The sequence below is a fragment of the Syngnathus floridae genome, chromosome 18 (genome assembly GCF_059516105.1).
Source record: "Syngnathus floridae isolate MCC-2025c chromosome 18, RoL_Sflo_1.0, whole genome shotgun sequence".
Classification (NCBI taxonomy): domain Eukaryota; kingdom Metazoa; phylum Chordata; class Actinopteri; order Syngnathiformes; family Syngnathidae; genus Syngnathus; species Syngnathus floridae.
Genome location: NC_142430.1, coordinates 2,312,970 through 2,326,236, shown reverse-complemented (window position 1 = coordinate 2,326,236; position 13,267 = coordinate 2,312,970). Strand labels below are relative to the sequence as shown.

General features: G+C 43.2%; 2 long non-coding RNA genes and 1 other non-coding gene across 5 annotated transcripts; 2 read left to right on the top strand and 1 right to left on the bottom strand.

Moving 5' to 3' along the window:
* Nucleotides 1-407: 407 nt before the first annotated feature.
* On the bottom strand, nt 408-489 carry trnas-gcu (transfer RNA serine (anticodon GCU)). Its single transcript has one exon. It is a non-coding gene; the product is annotated as a tRNA-Ser (tRNA).
* A 7,302-nt stretch (nt 490-7,791) lies between these two features.
* On the top strand, nt 7,792-8,530 carry LOC148382137 (uncharacterized). The gene is made up of 2 exons (XR_015854229.1): nt 7,792-8,315; nt 8,385-8,530. It is a non-coding gene; the product is annotated as an uncharacterized LOC148382137 (long non-coding RNA).
* A 1,826-nt stretch (nt 8,531-10,356) lies between these two features.
* On the top strand, nt 10,357-12,737 carry LOC148382136 (uncharacterized). Of its 3 annotated transcripts, none has more exons than XR_015854142.1 (4): nt 10,357-10,693; nt 10,860-11,008; nt 11,138-11,248; nt 11,327-12,737. It is a non-coding gene; the product is annotated as an uncharacterized LOC148382136 (long non-coding RNA). The 3 variants fall into 3 exon arrangements; XR_015854141.1 differs by having other exon boundaries at nt 10,359-10,693; nt 11,317-12,737; XR_015854140.1 differs by having other exon boundaries at nt 10,359-10,693; nt 11,312-12,737.
* The last annotated feature ends 530 nt before the right edge of the window (nt 12,738-13,267 follow it).

Here is a 13,267-nt window from a genome sequence, read left to right as displayed (position 1 = left end):
ATCGAGTTGGTCCTCCTTTATGTATAGAAGTCCGACGTCAGTGGCGCGTTACAGTTAATTTTTTTCTACAGGACCATATAACAATATATAAACTATGAATGAAATGACAATAATATAAACAACAATTTTATCGAACCATCCATGTCACTCCAAATCAATGAATCTACCAGAATCTTCGTCTTCCGTGTCACTTGAGAAAAAAAAAAAGAAAAAAAAATTGACGCCGAAAAGAATACGTGTGCCACGGACGTCAGACTAGATATATCAAATAAATGTAATATAAACATCAATTTTAACAAACCATCCGTGTCACTCAAAATCATTAACGCGTTCAAATAACGATTTGTTCGAGAACCGGGATGTTGGAAAACAGATGTACCACTCCACAACAATTTAAAGCAAACCTTCGATGAGAATGGGATTTGAACCCATGCGTGCAGAGCACAATGGATTAGCAATTCATGGCCTTAACCTCTCGGCCACCTCATCTTGTGTTGCCAAATTATGTTACGTACGTTGTGCCAAGATACTTTGGATGTGAAGCTTGTGAAAATCCGACGAGGATGTGATATGAAATGATGAGTGGAGAGCACAATGGAGTAGCAACCTATCGCCTAAATATCTCAGCCATCGCATCTCATGCATGAGTTGAATAGGCGACATGATATGGTATGTACGGTGTAGTATAAGCCGCAAGGTAAAATGATACGATACTTTAGATGTGTAATGAAGAAAGGGTAAGCCACAAAATAAGTGACACTCTAAACAAAGAAAAACGTTTTTTCAATGTTGTCTCACCCCAAATCTTCGGATCTGCACAGTTGGATAGTTCCACCAACATTTTAACATCAACATTCTTTCATGGTCTGCCTGGGTGTCTTGGCTGAAGATCCTAAAGAAAAGACCTTAAACTTATTGTATGCGATTGCATATTGGTCATGATCGTATAGCGTTGTGGCCGTAGCATCAGCGGAACGAATCTGGGTCATGGCGTAAGTAAATTACCTTGCTGAATTTTTCCGTTGTTCACTGTTGCCTTCTGTTGAACACAGGCTTCCAGACACGTCCACCCATGTTTTAACATCAACTGTATTTCATAAAGTTCTTCCAAATTCATCTTGGTGAAACTCCCTCAAGTGTTCCCATCTCTTTTTAGGCCTGTCTTCCACGAGGCAGCGGTAGACACAAAATTATGACCCTGAAAGGACACGCCCAAACCGGCTATGATATCAATCTGAATTCATTAATCACTAAAATGCAGTCCTCAGGTCCATGTCATATTCACTACCAATCGGAATGTAACGGAGTCAGCTAATTTACTATGTGGCTCGTTGGCCTAGCGCAGGGGTCACCAACCTTTCTTAAACCGAGAGCTACTTCCTGGGTACTGATTATGGCAAAGGGCTACCAGTTTAAGCACACTTCTGAAATAGCCAATTTGTTCAATTTGGCTTTCACTATGTGTTATTATTGTCATTTCCAGTTCACATGTAAGTGTGATTTTAACAAGAATACACAACAGGACCTCCTGCAGCACAATCAACATACTCACCTCCCCCCACAACCGCTCTGTCCACACCTCCATCACCGTTGTCACCTACTCTCTTGCAGAGGCCGCGCCCGCACTCCAGATCCGCGAGAAAGAAGTGTGCCAGATGTTCCGGAGACAAAAGATCAGGAAGGCACCGGGCCCAGACGGCGTGTCACATTCCTGCTTGAAAGTCTGTGCTGACAGCTAGCACCCACCTTTGCACGGATCTTCAACAGTTCCCTGGAGCTGTGTGAGGTGTCCTCGTGCTTCAAGAGCTCCACCATCCTTCCGGTGGCCAAGAAGCCCGCCATCACAGATTTGAATGACTACAGACCTGTCGCTCTGACATCTGTGGTCATGAAATCTTTGGAAAGGTTAGTGTTGAACCACCTGAAGGATGTCACGGGCCCCCTGCTTGACCCCCTCCAGTTTGCCTACCGGGCAAACAGGTCGGTGGATGATGCGGTCAACATGAGACTGCACGACATCCTGCACCACCTGGACACCCCAGGAACGTACGCCAGCATCCTGTTTGTGGACTTCAGCTCGGCGTTCAACACCATCGCTCCTGACATCCTCCAACAGAAGCTCATCCAGCTTGCGGTGCCTGCCTCCACCTGTCAGTGGATCACCAGCTTCCTGACCAACAGTCGGTGGCAGGCCAAAGCTCGCTTGAGGCTTTCGTTAGTGAAATGATTGATCTGGTTGTAGGGAGGATGTGATATTTTAATATGACCTAATTTTTGATTGTTGGGAGCTGTTTTTTGGTCATCGTTTTATGAAAATCAACGTTTGATTGCGAAACGCAACAGGCACTGCTGCAAAGGGGTCTTTGCTGCAGAACCAATCAAAACTCGTAACAACGTCACGTGACTTGATGTCTGTTAGAGATTTTCTCACTCAAACAATATTTTGCAAGAACCACACGGGAGACAAACAAGTTCTTTTAGACACCTGCAGGTGGAGAGTTCACTCACTCCAGAATGAAGTCTGAACCCTCGTTCCTGCGATGGGATATTTATTAAGAGAAACAGAGTGGGGGTTTGGGTAAACTCGCTAAAGCCCTTGTCCTCTAGTCTAAACATGTCAGGGGATGTTTTACGACCTTGTGATAAGGAGGACAAGGTAAGGTATTTATTACCTGTTGCATTCCAACATAATCCTATGATAAAGATAACCTGGAAAACCCTAACATCTCCCTCCTGATTTATCATATGATTATGCTACCCCAAACAACAAAGACAAGTAAAAACAACATATATACGTATAATGAAGAAAGTAGAATGGTAAAAATAAAAACAACAAACAATGATAGCAACACTTTCTAGTGAAGATGAGGCATTACCTCAATACCCCAAATCAAACTTATTGTGTAAGCGAAAAACCTGCTGGCCAGATGTTATTAGCAGGAAAATTCTTACACGGCCCCGTTGCCACAGGCGACCAGAACGCTATCAATAATAAAAAAAATAAAAAGAAAAACACAGAAACAGTACATCATTGTATCCATCACGTGCGAAGCATATTTGATGGTCAAATCAACAAGTTTCCGTAACACATGCTCAACAGAACAGCATCTACGCAATCCACGTCTCATTATCATTATCACATCTGTCACGTCTAAGAAGTTGTATATGTGCTCGTGTTTTCGTCAGCTGATGATGTTCTAGTCTGTAGGTGAGGTCTGTTACACACTGGCGCACACACTCGTGTCCAGTTGGCAGGCAGCATCGGACTACTCTTGTGACCACAAAACCATGATCCGTACTGAACAGGCACGTGCACTCATAGGATGCAGGTGAGGCAGTGCCTCTGAACTTCTGGATGAAGTAGGTCCCGTCCGATGGTGCAGCCATGTCGGTAGTAGAGCCCTTACACCTTGAAAACGGCTCTCTCATCCTGGCACACAGTGGTGATGTCCAAAGCTCCCATCCAGTTTCCTCCTGGAGAGCAGTCGTCGTTAATGCATTTGTGGGTGCTGCAACCTTGGATGCAACATGTGTAGTCAGCAAGACTTGGAATGGTCCCTCCCGTCGTGGCTGGCCCAGTTCCTTCTTTTGATGACCTCGATGTAGACCCAGTCTCCTGGATTGATGGGGTTGTCGACCTGTGAGGAGGAAAGATCAAGCGGCAGTAAATTTGTCTTTGACACAGTTTGAGCGTCCTGATCATATAATCTGCCAAGGACTGCTCTTCATCTGTTGTTTGCAACTCTCGTAGTCAATTGTAGTGCCCATTTAACTGGCAAATAGGAGTGTTTGCGGGAAGAGTTTGAACACTTCCTAATGATTCCCTTTAACCAAAAACTATTTATGACAGGGGCGTTCCCATTTATTGCCTCTTGGTTTGAAAGAGATTGTCTCACCCATGCCTTCTTTCTCCTCACACGCTCGTACCCACACAGGGCGTGAACACACACACACACAAAGCGATTCTAATCCATCTCTCATGTAGCTTCTTTTGATATAATCTCCTATCGGCAACTGTATAGCAGACATTTTAGCATATAATCCCATACTCTGCTCTCTCGCTTCTACTTTTTCATGTCGGTGCAGTCGTAGGTGGCCCCTATTGCAGTCATCGACTTGATAACTGTCGCCTTGTGACTCCTACGCATGATTGTGTGAATGTCAAAAATTGAACGTACCTAACTTTCTGACCATCCAACCTCCACTGTGGTACAAAAAACCTTACTATTGTATTGAGTAGGTACATTGAGCAACCTAGCTCCCTCCTGACTGCCAAATGTCCTGTTCTAAAATTTATATAACTCGACCTCTACGTCTTAAGCTTGATGAGCCAAAATATCAGATCTTGCTCTTGTTTCCTACCGTTTTAGCCTATTTGTTTTATCCAAATCCGTTCAATCTCTGATTATAATGCTTTTCTCTGTAGCCCTACGTATTTGTCAAATTTTTATTTATTTATTTATCAAATCTCCTCAGTTCTGTCAAACTTGTAAGAATATCTCCAAATGTAGCTGCTTCCATCAATTTGCTGGTAACGTTTGTTTACCAAACTTCAAATTCTTCTAATAACCGCGGTCTCATTTTTATATCGTAAATCCTGCAACTCATCCTATTTTTGAGCTACATTTTATCTATTGTTCCAATTTAATCGGACAGTATGTTGTCTTCAGTATCGTTATTGAAAATCAACTCATCGAGGTCTGCTTTCCACATCAAGCCCTGATCTGTATGTCTTGACCTCTCACATATTATTGTCATGCTTGCTCAAAAATGTGACTTAGAGTATGGTGCTGTGAATTCTCAATCTCCCCAATGAAATTGGATCCCACCTCGTAGTTCTTATCGTTCTCATGTTCCTGTTAGCCTGCAATTGTCCAAATCAAAGATGTTTTCTTTTAACTGTCTTTCTTTTGAACCTCTAAATCTCTCGTGTTGCTAACCTATCTACACCAGAACAAATTTTTTTTTACCACAGTTTAACACCAAATGTATTCGAAAATTAATTGTCATAAAGTGTTGTATTATTACTATCTTCCACTATCTGTCCTACTCACTCCCTCCTTTTGAGGCTTGGCAACGCCCATGCCTCACACCTTGAGAAACTTTTTGGGAGAATGCGTTCTTTACGACATACAATCATACCATCATCATTTAATTTGACTTTCTTTCCAAAACGCTTCTCAATTTCTCAGTTCACACATCTTCTACATGTGTTACTGGTTCTCCAATTTTTTCTCTAGTTAATTATCAATCCAAAAGCTACGTGTTTCTTTCTAACATTCAACCTGCTCAAAATCACTCTTTCATCAAAGTCGCTCCACTAATTCTCCACAGTAGTCGCCAACGACTTCAACCATTCAACCTCTCATTCAGGCAATCATCCATCAATGCTCATCATATGCATCTCACACAGTCTCCAAAAAGGAGTCATACTATCACATTGGTCCCAATTCATCCAAGCTCACCACACAACATTCATATATCATTTTCAACTCAGGTTTCCTGGTAGAACAATCCACCAGTCAAAAAAAAAAACTTAACTAAAACAAACAACTGGCAAATTAATCTGAATTTTTTCTTTGTTTTAAAATTTGAAGAACTCAATCTCTCAGATTTAGCTTGCATTTAGAAGTTTGTTTAATCTTATAACACAACCAATCAATTATTCCTATTAAATGTAGCATTGCAAAATCTTAAATTCACAATTTAGCTCCTTCCAATTCCTGAAAGCATGTTCTCTCGTTCTTTTTTCTTCGAATTTCTCATGTGGGTTCGACACTTAACATGCACTAGTGTGGATTAGTTTCTGCTCGCAAACAGACTTCTCTCTTTTCCTCTCATTTTTTTTTTTTTTCCGTCAAATTGTTTCTGTTCTGCGGTGTAAATTGAATAGACAACAGTCTAGCAAATTTCTTTATACTAAAAGTTTAGGCAATCTTCATCAATTTGGGACTTTAACTTTAACTTTAACACATACGCACACACATGCACAGCTCTCGCGTGCAGAAGGTAGGTCTCAGCAACAATGATTCGTCACAGGCTGGCCATTTCCCGTGGTCGATCATGAGCTGGTCCCTCCCATGCACACGAGGACAGCACATTCTAATTTTATTTATTTATCTTCTAGAAGCAAGTTGCATTTCTTTATTACTTGATTTGCATATTTTAACTTTAGTGTAACACAAATTGAGCTCTAGTCATTTGTAATTTGGGCATACAAACAGCATTGTCATACTTCTTGGATGGACAAGACTTCTAATAATCTAAAAAAAATTCTAATAATCTGACAATGACATGTTTTGCTGTCATATGGGCATCTATCCTTTCTTTCTCTGTATGAGCATAAGCGGTCAAAGAGAAGGAAGCTTGTCATGCTAAAAATTTGGCTTTTCCTCTGCCCCGTCCTGCACCCTTTGATTGATATTGCTTTGCAGAACGACACTCTCGTGCAAAGTGTCCTCGTCTCCCACAGTTCCAACAGTTGTCTGAATCTGATGGGGGTTTTGATTTGAATGGTGGCTTGCGACGTTGTTGGTATCTAACTCTTCCTCTGCCCCTTTGGGAACTTTGGTAGAAGATTGTTGTATCTTCATTTAGATCATTATCATCATCTAGATGAAATACATCAAAACTTCTGCCTTTCTCAATCCCTTTGTCAGCGTCTTTGGGCCACTGCATGTTTTTTGTAAACCAAGCAGTGTCCGCTTCCACCAAGTGTTTTCTCACCCAACTGCCCAAGTCAGGGGGGAAACCAGTGAGGAGCGGAATTTTAAGATGTTGTTGATAAGCACTCTCATCTGCATCATTGAATGGGATGCCACTATGTACCCAGAATTCTTTTTCAAATCTCAATTGAATGGCGGCTTCATCACTTTTCAACTTTCTATCTTTTGTCTTTTGGATTTGTTCTCTTCTTTCTTGTGAAGCTTTCAACCACATTTTAGCACAATCCAATTCTCTCTCTTTTCTTTTCTTTTTCAGCCCATTTTTCTTTTTATTCACACTCTCTTCTAAAACATCAACTACTATCTTCCACACTTCAACTCTCAACTTCCCTTCTACTCCATACTTTTTCTTCCACTTCGGCATATATTGCATACAATTAAGAAATCTACTCGCCATGTACTTCTCATCTCCGTCAAGAGGTAGAGATTTACCGTTTTTATTTCCCATCTTAATTCTAGTAGTTTTAGGTTATATAATTTCTTTTTCTCAAAAATATTATTATTATTATTACTTATTTATTTCTTTTATGTCTTTGAGGATCCTCAATGCAGGTTTAAATTGACCTTTTAACAGATTACTAGCCTGTTTTATTGCCATGGATCAACGCTAGAACTGCTTTTTAGTCAATTTATCCTACCAGTCACACACTCAATCACACTAACTCCAGCGCTTTTTTTTTAGGCCTCATGGCTCGGACAAACCAAAGCCGTATCTCATAGCTCGGATAAACCAAAGCCGTATCTCATAGCTCGGATAAACCAAAGCCGTATCTCATAGCTCGGACAAACCAAAGCCGTATCTCATGGCTCGGACAAACCAAAGCCGTATCTCATGGCTCGGACAAACCAAAGCCGTATCTCTCGTGCACACAACTTAAGGCCTTTAACTTACTTGTTCCCTTGGTTCGTTGCACTGCCGGGTCCCGTCAATCCACCTCTGTCAGACGAAGGCAGACCTAAGATGCTGGCCCAGCGAAGAATTCTCTTCCCAGGACTTTCTTCTCCAGGTCCTCCTAATGGACACTGGCTTGTCGACAATGCAGCACGTCCTCCTTCGTCAGCCAGATAGCGGGTATGAGGGATCCCGGGTTTCGGCACCAAAATGTTAGAGATTTTCTCACTCAAACAATATTTTGCAAGAACCACACGGGAGACAAGCAAGTTCTTTTAGACACCTGCAGGTGGAGAGTTCACTCACTCCAGAATGAAGTCCGAACCCTCGTTCCTGCGATGGGATATTTATTAAGAGAAACAGAGTGGGGGTTTGGGTAAACTGGCTAAAGCCCTTGTCCTCTAGTCTAAACATGTCAGGGGATGTTTTACGACCTTGTGATAAGGAGGACAAGGTAAGGTATTTATTACCTGTTGCATTCCAACATAATCCTATGATAAAGATAACCTGGAAAACCCTAACAATGTCTCCCAATGGCATTCCTCCAACTCAGGAACTAGGAAGTAAGTATTGCCTCGGATCTATTGACAACAATGGACTGCTCGTCGTGTCCTACCTGTTGTGATCACCTCCACGGTTGTGCCTTTGGCTCCTCGATACCCTCTTGCTCATCGACGCCACGTTCTCCTGATCCTCAGGTCTGCAGTAAGATCTCCGCCATAGCCACGTCGTATCCTCTGACCAAGCCTTGTGTATTTTGTTCGCAGATTCCCTCCACGGCTCACCTTCAAGATCCACCCCGTCTGGCTGAACTCCACACGCTCCGCCGTTGCTGCTCCTTGCTCCGAGCGCAGATCCTCCCGCTCTGCCTCCACCGCATCTCCTCCAATAAACACTCATCACTCATTCTGAACTTCTGAGTTGGTTTCCTGCATGTGGGTCAAATCATTCGCCAAAACGATGACAACCGCAACTATTGCACTCTCTGGGACATCTAAATTAGCCCACTGCAATGTACAATTGATAAATTTAACCCAACTTGTCTCTGAAAATGGAATTATGTATTTTAGTGGGCTCTTTACATGAATGGCACACATGCATGCAGCACCCCATCTCAAATCTTTCCCGCTGTAAATAAATAAATAAATAAATAAATACATAAATACATACGCCACCTAGTAACGTTCAAGCACTAACGTTAATATAACGTTAACGTTAGCCATCTAGGTTAATTGCAAGCAAGCTGGGTAACGTCAGTATGGCTGAATACAGTTTACGAAATACAAGAGAAAATATGCCAGGGTTCAACTATCAAAGTCAAAGTCAAAGTCAGCTTTATTGTCAATTTGTCCACATGCCAAAGACACACAAAGAAACCAAAATTTCGTTCCCCCCTATCCCACGGTGACAAGACATGGCTCACAACAGACAAACAAGTAAACAAGTACAACAAAAGCGTGCTGAATAAATAATGAATAAATAACACAACAATAAATAAATAAATAAGAGGAGCAGAAAAAAAAGGAGCAAGTGCGCGTACAGCAGAGATTCCCGAAAATAGCGCAACAGTGCCGCACGCACGCTACGCAGAAGGGGGTAGCGAGTTCAGGGCCCTAACAGCCTAGAGAAAGAAGCTGTTGGCGAGTCTGGTGGTGCGGGAGCGCAGGCTCCTGTACCTCTTCCCAGAGGGCAGAAGGTCAAACAAAGAGTGAGCCGGGTGACTCACATCTCTGGCAATCGAGGTTGCCTTGCGGGCGAGATGGGAGGTGTAAACGTCCTTCAGGGAGGGGAGCGAAGCACCAATAATCTTACTAGCCGTATTCACTATGCGCTGCAGGGCCTTCAAGTTCTGTTCAGTGCAGTTACCACCCCAGACAGCGATGCAATTGGTGAGGACGCTCTCAATGGTGCCACGGTAGAATGTAGACAGGACTGCCTGAGGAGCACATGCACGCCTGAATTTCCGCAGGAAGTACAGGCGGCGCTGAGCTTTCTTTGCCAGTGACGAGGTGTTTGCGGACCAGGAGAGGTCCTCACTGATGTGCACCCCCAGGAACTTGGTGCAGTATCTCAGTAAAAGTTAATAAAAACACTCCACAAGTTGGATCATAGTCTTGAAAGTTTTATTAGAATTGTATTTACTGTCTTCCGATGCAATGCAGAAAGCATGCAGTTCCATCTTGTTTACATTTGGGGAGGGGGGGGTCCTTAATGCCCGTATGCGAATTGTAATTGGTTCATCAGCTAGAGGTGTCCAACGATATGCATGAGAAAAATTTCATTAAAATGTAAGATTGTGAAAAAGGATGACCAAAAATTAGCTCCCAAGAAATTGTTTTTGACTTAATATGATAACTAGATATCACACACAAAGACTCGTGTACTCCCTCGATGCAGATCAATCAAGTTCACTTTAATCGCCTTCGGATTCGGATTAAGGATAACTGATTATTTCGCCTTGTCGTGTCTCTCATGTTGTTAGGGTTGATAGATTAGTTTGATCCTATGCTTATGTTGGAATGTAACTTGTAATAATTAACCTAGCTTGTCCTGTCTTAACAAAAGTAGTAGAACAAAGTGCTAAGATCTTTTGAAGTGATTGATCAGCTGCAGAGGAAGCAATCAAAGTTGTTTTGTTTACACAACATCGTAAAAGAACCCCGCTATGCTTTCACCAGCAGGCCAGGGGCTTCAACCCCATCCTGTCCACTCTCTCCCCCACACTTACCCCCACCCTGTTTCTCTCAATAAAAAATGCTCTTGCAAGAGGCCTGAGTCAGACCTCATTCGATCATCGCTGTACGCGCAGCGACGAATGACTCTCCATTTGCAAATGCTTAATAAGGGCATACTGTCTGCCGTGTGGTTCTTGCAAAAATAAGTTAGAGTGAGCACCACGCTAACACATATCTTTGTAGTCTGTGATCAGTGTTAAGATAGAGTAGGTCACGTGACTAGAATCAGGAAGTAAGGGCATGTTTCAGCACAGTGTTGAAAGAGAACGCTGCTTAGTCTATTCTCTCCTGCAGTTCGGCAAAACAACTACCTACATTTTGTGTTGTAAAAGGCATTGTTGGTATGTATCGTTAAGTTATTATGGATCAAAATAGATCTTTTAACTTCTGAAATAATAGTTTTCTGTGATGTTAGACGTTAGGAGAGAAGCATGATTGAGATTCCATATCTATTTAATTCATTTAGTTCGTATGACTGATTATACAATGTGGTTTGTATTCTCCCAGTTTCAGCCTTTCCCTTGCTATTAAACCTGGAGTCAACCTTCAAACTGGCCTTCAGAGTCTTGATTAGTGAAAGTGGTTGAGCTTACTGTCTTCGGATATTCAACATATTTGGAGGGCAGGATAGTGAAACAACGCCTTCATCACACAAGGTAACAAAGTTAAACGCCAAACTCAGACTATGGATGGACAAAAGAAACAGTCACTGAAGTCTAAATCTTACAAATCATGTTCTACAAAAATGTCCTCTGGCATTGCTGCTGCCATTTCCCGCGCCGAAGCCGAGGCAGCGAAAGTACTCCTTTCCTTCACAGATAAAGAAATGATTCTGAAAATGGATAAGGCCCAATTAGAGCAGAGATGGGACCAAGTCACACATGTGCAAGTCTCAAGTAAGTCTCAAGTCTTAACCTTCAAGTCTCAAGTAAGTCCTAAGTCTTTTTTTTTTTCCTTAGGCAAGTCAAGTCAAGTCAAGTCAAGTCAAGTCAAGTCAAGTCAAGTCCTTAAATAGGTCAAGTAAAGTCCAAGTCAAGTCTACTATGACTATGCCATGATGTTTTATCCATTGCGCCACTCGCCCTACAAGTTAAGGCTATCGACCGCAAACGTGTGGAAAATCGTCATTGTCCAAAAGATGGCTGTTCAGCAATAGGGAGCAGGGACAAATTCCACCCAGTAATTTGAGTATGCCATGACCCGAATTCGAACCGGGGTTGCTGCGGCCACAACGCAGAGTACTAACCACTATACGATCATGGCCAATATGTGCACCGTATTTAACGCTCCTGCATACAGGCCATGATCGTGTAGTGGTTAATGGTTGTAATCGATTCGAATCCGGGTCATGGAATAATCAAATTACCTTGATGAATTTGTCTGCTGGTCACTGTTACTAAACAGCCTTCCTTTGGACAATGACAGTTTTCCACACAAGTTTACAGTCGATACAGTCTTGTAGGGTGAGTGGCGGAATGGATGAAACATGACGGCAAGTGATGAGAATAAAAACAACATATTTTAGAGACCCAAGGTAAATTCACTCAACCTTCGTTTCAATTGACAGCCCATGTGACACTCAACTCAGATGAAATGGGGCTAGTTGATCAACAGCAATATTTTAACGAAGGGTTCATCTGGGAGTTGAACCCCGGACCTCTCACACCCAAAGCAAGATTCATACCCCTAGAGACACGGGGTATGAATCTTGTCTAGGGCCTAGACAAACAAGCCTCAAAGAAAGCTTGCAGACCATGTTACGTTCTGTGTAACATTGGCCTGTCAACCACTCTACACAACGATAGACAACAGTGTTTCAAAGAAGAGATCGTCCGGGAGTTTAACCCGGGTAATCAATGAACCCGAGGCGAGAATCATTCCCCTGCACCAATGAGCCCCATAGTAGACCAGCTGACCCCGTTATATTCCGATTGGTAGCCCATGTGACATGGACCTGAAGACTGAATGTCAGTGATTTATGGAATAAATGGAATCTGGTTGGCCTAAGGCTCACAATTCCCCAACTTCAAGCCCTAACGCTAAGGCTAAAACCTTAACAAATACCAAACCCTAATAATTTAACCTTAACCTGCTAACCCGCCTACCGTGACCCCCTCACCTTTAATCTCTAATGCTCCCCCTAAAGGTAGTGCTTTCTAAACTTGAACGCAGGCATATGTGAACTGGAACAGCAGTTTGCCCCATTTCAGAACTGTTTTAGAAAACCTTTACAGACGGTTAAAATCCACATAATAGTTACGCGCGCATGTGTTCCGTGAGCGTTCTAGCACATACCACCCCGCCCCCCACCCCACCTTTCCTTTCTGCCGCCAAGTAGCAAGTTGCCCCTCTACACAGCACAGTCCTCGTTAGTATAGTGGACAGTATCTCTGCCTGTCACGTGGAAGACCGGGGTTCGGTTCCCTGACAGGGTGTTTATTTCTTTGTGCGAAATAGAATTTAAGCAACTCCTCGGTGGCAAGGCCCCGGGGGTGGATGAGATCCGCCCGGAGTTCTTAAAGGCTCTGGATGTTGTGGGGCTGTCATGGCTGACACGCCTCTACAACGTTGCGTGGACATCGGGGACAGTGCCTCTGGATTGGCAGACTGGGGTGGTGGTTCCCCTCTTTAAGAAGGGGGACCGGAGGGTGTGTTCCAATTACAGGGGAATCACACTCCTCAGCCTCCCTGGTAAGGTCTATTCAGGGGTGCTGGAGAGGAGGGTCCGTCGGGATGTCGAACCTCGGATTCAGGAGGAGCAGTGTGGCTTTCGTCCTGGCCGTGGAACAGTGGACCAGCTCTACACCCTCGGCAGGATCCTCGAGGGTGCATGGGAGTTCGCCCAACCAGTCCACATGTGTTTTGTGGACTTGGAGAAGGCGTTCGACCGTGTCCCTCGGGAGGTTCTGTGGAGG